Source organism: Sorex fumeus, unplaced genomic scaffold (assembly GCF_029834395.1).
Source record: "Sorex fumeus unplaced genomic scaffold, SorFum_2.1 ptg000006l, whole genome shotgun sequence".
Classification (NCBI taxonomy): domain Eukaryota; kingdom Metazoa; phylum Chordata; class Mammalia; order Eulipotyphla; family Soricidae; genus Sorex; species Sorex fumeus.
This window is the reverse complement of record NW_026606063.1, coordinates 3105716-3110639: the sequence shown is the minus strand read 5'-3', so window position 1 is coordinate 3110639 and position 4924 is coordinate 3105716. Positions and strand designations below refer to the sequence as shown.

The following is a 4924-nucleotide window of genomic DNA, read 5'->3' as shown; positions in this document are numbered from 1 at the left end:
AAGCCCTAGCCAATCAGGGCATTCAAGCCCAATACATCAGTTTCCTCTGTGAGCTGTATTACAGATTCACTATCAGGATCTCACCATTCTACAAAGAAGTGATCATCTATGTCAAGAGAAGGGTTCGGCAGGATGATACCATTTCACCGAAACTCTTCAGTGCCACCCCCGAGAACATCATGTGATGACTGGAATTGGAAGGAATGGGAGTGAAGATAGATGGTCGGCAACTACACCAACTCTGCTTTGCTGATGACATTGTTTTAATAATACCAAACATCAGCCAAGCGGCACAAATGCTGGCCGACTTTGACCGTGAGTGTGGAAAGGTAGGACTGCAGCTGAATCTTACGAAGACAATGTTTATGAGAAACAGCCTCGTTCCTGATGTCCCATTCGCTCTCAACGGAACGACCATCTCCGAATGCAACAGCTATGTGTACTTAGGTCGAGAAGTCAACATGATGAATGAACTGGCACCTGAGTTACAAAGGAGGAAGAGAGTGGCCTAGAAAAAGCCTTTAAGAGTGTCAAGGAAATAGCTAAGAGGACGAAGATCCTCTGGCTCTGGGCACATCTCTTTGATTCCACTGTTCTTCCTGCATTAACATATGCCTCAGAGACTTGGGCCCTACAAAAACAGCATGAGAATGCTATTTGGGTCTCCCAAAGAGGAATCGAAAGATCTATGCTTGGAGTACCATGCTTCACTCAAATGAAGAAAGAATCCGGATTTCTAATCTCTGTCACTGCTCAAGAATCAGGGATGCTGTCTTTTTTGCCAAGGCATCAAAAATCAGATGGGCTGGACATGTAATGAGATTTAGAGACGACCACTGGACTAGAGCCATTGCCGACTGGATTCCACAGGATGTCAAAAGATCGCATGGAAGCCTGCCTATGAGATGGTCAGACTTCTTCGTGAAGACCCTGAATGATCAGCTTGAGGCTCTTCATGTTCCTAGAACGAAGAGATGCCATTGAGCTATGCTAGCACGCAACAGGGAAGAATGGAGACATTACTGGTACCCGCTTGAGCAAATCGATATCAAGTGATCAAGTGAGATATATATATATATATGTATATATATATACACACACACACATACACACACATATACACACACAAATTTGTGTGTAATCCTTGCGCTGGGTCCATGCTATTCTTCTCTGTATCATTCCAGTTTTAGTATATGTGATATCACAGCAGTAGATTATGTGCTTTGTGTGCTGTCGGCCCGGCCGAGCCAGTTTCAAAACGTCCACCACTCTTGAAGAGCCTGGCAAGCTACTGAGAGTGTCTCACCTGCAGGGCAAAATCTGGCAAGCTACCTGTGGTGTATTCGATATGCCAAACACAGTAACAACAAGTCTCACAATGGAGATGTTACTGGGCCCACTAGAGCAAATCGATGAACAATGGAAGGACAATGCTGTGCTACATACACATGCATACATTAAACATATATATATATATATATATATATAAGGGCTGGGATATAGCTCAGCAGTAGAGAGAAATTGTATGAATAAGACTATGTATTCAATCTCTAGAACTAGAACTGCAATATATATTAAATTATTAAATTACATGGATTATATTAAATTCCCCTCTCGGAGAGCCTGGCAACCTACCGAGAGTATCTCGCCCGCACGGCAGGGCCTGGCAAGCTCCCCGTGACGTATTCAATATGCCAAACACAGTAACAACAAAGTCTCCAATGGAGACGTTACTGGGCCCGCTCAAGCAAATTGACGATCAACGGGAGGGCCTTTACCTTTACCTTTTTATATTAAATTATTAAATTTAATAATTCAGATTATATATAAATTATATACATATACATGTATATATGTGCAAATACATATAAGCATATATGCATGTGTTTTTACATGTGTATTTATATGTGTATCTATTTACATATACATTACATGTCACTGTCACTGTCCTCCCATTGTTCATCGATTCGCTTAAGCCGGCCCAGTAACATTGTGAGACTTGTTACTGTGTTTGGCATATCGAATACACCACAGATAGCTTTCCAGGCTTGCCATGAGGGCGAGATAATCTCGGTAGCTTGCTGGGCTCTCCGAGAAGGGCAGAGAAATCAAACTTGGGTCAGTTTTGTTGGCTGCATGCAAGGAAAATGCCCTGCCTGCTGTGCTATTGTTCCAGCCTGCATTACATGTATATATCTATATATACAACATATATTACAATATTTATGCATATATACATATGTATCATATATGCCAACATCTCCAAAATGTTCATACTGTTCTCTCAAATTCCTCTTCCTCAGTATGTTTTATTGTTATTTTTGTGATAATAACATCAAATAACATACTATCTGACCTCTTAACAATATTTTTTAAATACAGTACAAAACTGTAGGCACTATCTGTATGGATTAATTCCTAGACTTATTCTTGTTGCACTGATAAAAGTTTTTGTCCTTAAACTTTGATGATACCTAGTGATGTTTCAATACTTTGAGTCTAGATTGACAAGTAAGGAAACAAAGGTTTATAAAGATTAAATAAGCATCTCATGTTCATCAGGGTTATTAAGTTGTGTATTCGTCACTACATGTTAGGATATGCTATAGAATACTATTTTCCTGTAGCCCAAATAAAGGGAATTTAGGTACATAAAGATTAAGATATAAATATTTCTGACAAGTAGACAGATGAGTACAATTCAGATTATTAAATTCCAAAGTTCTTTACACACATCATATCCATTTTTTTCAAAGTTTTAATTTTAAATTTTTTAAAGATTTCTTTAACTAGTAGGCTGGAGAAACAGTACAGTGGGTGGGGTATTTGCCTTGCATGCAGCTGAACCAGGTACAATCCTCAACATTTCATATGGTCCCCTTAAGCACCATTAGGAATAATTCTTGAGTGCAGAAGCAGGAGTTACCCCTGAGCACAGCTAGCCCCCATTCCCCCCCAAATTTCTTTAAGAAGTGAAAAATAAGAGTTCAAAATTCTGCATATAAATAAATGCATTACAGATAGATGTTTATGTATTAATTGGTAATGATAATAATAATAATGTATAGGAGAGCATGTGTATTTTTAGTAACCTATAATTTTACAATAAATAATTTTATTTTCATAAGGATCCAAAATATATGTTTATCAAACATTTTTCTGCGGTTGAAATTTTAAGTTCACCCAATATTTTGGTTATTATAAATAGTGCTATTACTGTGTCTTGTGTATAGTCCCTTAATTTTAGAATATTTACTTTAAAAAGGTTTTTGGATGAGAAGCAATGGCTCTTGGCAAAAATGATTAAATTCACTATCACTATCACTATCACCCCGTTGTTCATTGATTTGCTAGAGCGGGTGCCAGTAACGTCTCCATTTGTCCCTGTCACGTGCTAGTGTATCCTGATGGCATATTTGGGGCTCTTTCAGGGTCAGGGGAATGAGGACCATCATTGTTACTGTTTTGGGCATACCGATTATGCCAGGAGTAGCTTGCCAGGCCCTGTCGTGCGGGCGAGAAACTCTCGGTAGCTTGCCAGGCTCTCTGAGAGGGATGGAGGCTTTTGAGGCAGCTTCTAGTCACCTTTAGAGGTGTTCCCAGTCAAGCGTATATGTGGGCAGGATACTCCTGGCAGCCTGCTGGGTTCTCTGAGAGTGAGAACTAGACAATAAGAAGCATTTGAGGCCGCGCGTTTCCAGGAACTTGGTTTTATTGTCTCTGGATCTTGGCCGTTGATGGGGGTTACACGGCAGTTGATGGGTGTAACTGTCTAGCTACTGGAAAATGGGGGATCTGGGTGGAGGAGGCCCAGTCCCGAACCAAGTAGGCTTGGAGATCTCAGCCCCGGTTCCTGCACACCTGGGTTCTTCTGCCGGATCCTGCATGCATGATGCTTTCCTAGTGTGTCGAGAGTGGTCTCAGGATGGCTGTGGCTGGGTCCTGGAGGTCTTCAGCTTCCGGGGCTCTTCTCAGGGCAGAGAGGGAAACTCAACCCGTCCCCCCTCCAAAGGACCCGGTGAGGACAGCCAGGCAGGAGGGCAGGAGATTCTGAGTTGTTCTCTTCCAGGAGCTGGTTTTATAGTCTCTCTAAATTATTTTCCATAAATATTGCATAAGTTTGTTCCTTTTTATGGTGCAGTATGTCTACACTAATTAAAAAAATGTTTGAGGTGGGTGTCAGTTTTTGTTTTCATAGTGGAATCATTTATTTTATCCTTCTTTGAGGACAAATCACATCTCTTTTTTATCATTGATTTTGCCTCCCAAGCGATGTTCAGGATATCCCGCTGGGGATTTTCAATGAACTCCAACAGTGGTTAATTCAGTGGTCCAAGGATGTGATGATGCTCTGGCCCTAATCTGCCCAGGATACTCAGGACCCCTGGCAGTTTGGGGAGTCTCACCGTCAGTGCCTGGTAGTGTTGCGGTTCTCAGGCACTGCAACTGCCAATGCTCAGGGGACCACGCAGTACCTAGAATTGAACCTGGACCTATTGCATGCTAGACATGTGCTCTAAATGCTGGGCTGTCTGCCATCCTCCATTGCCACTGACATTTAATCACTCACAGAATGCAGCAGAGTCTCCTGCACCCGCGCCTGGCTGTCCTCGCAGGGGCCCCTTGGAGGAGTCGGGGTGAGTTTCCCTCCCTGCCCCGAGCAGAGCCCCAGCAGCCAAAGACCTCCAGAACCAGCCACACCCATGCTGAGACCACTCTCCACACACATGAAAGTACCGGCAGAGGAACAAAGGTATGTGGGTCCTGGGACTGAGATCTCCAAGCCTGCTCGAATCAGGGCTGAGCATCCTCCACCCAGATCCTCCATCTTCCAGTAGGCAGGGGTCACACCCACCAACTGGCCCCCTGGCACCGTGTAATCCCATCAACGGCCAAGATCCAGAGACTATAAAACCAAGCTCCT

The 4924-nt window shown here is 42.7% G+C and overlaps 1 pseudogene; it reads right to left on the bottom strand.

The window, feature by feature from the left end:
* Window positions 1–1107: 1107 nt before the first annotated feature.
* LOC130038122 (uncharacterized) lies at window positions 1108–1205 on the bottom strand (annotated as a pseudogene).
* Between the last annotated feature and the right edge of the window lie 3719 nt (window positions 1206–4924).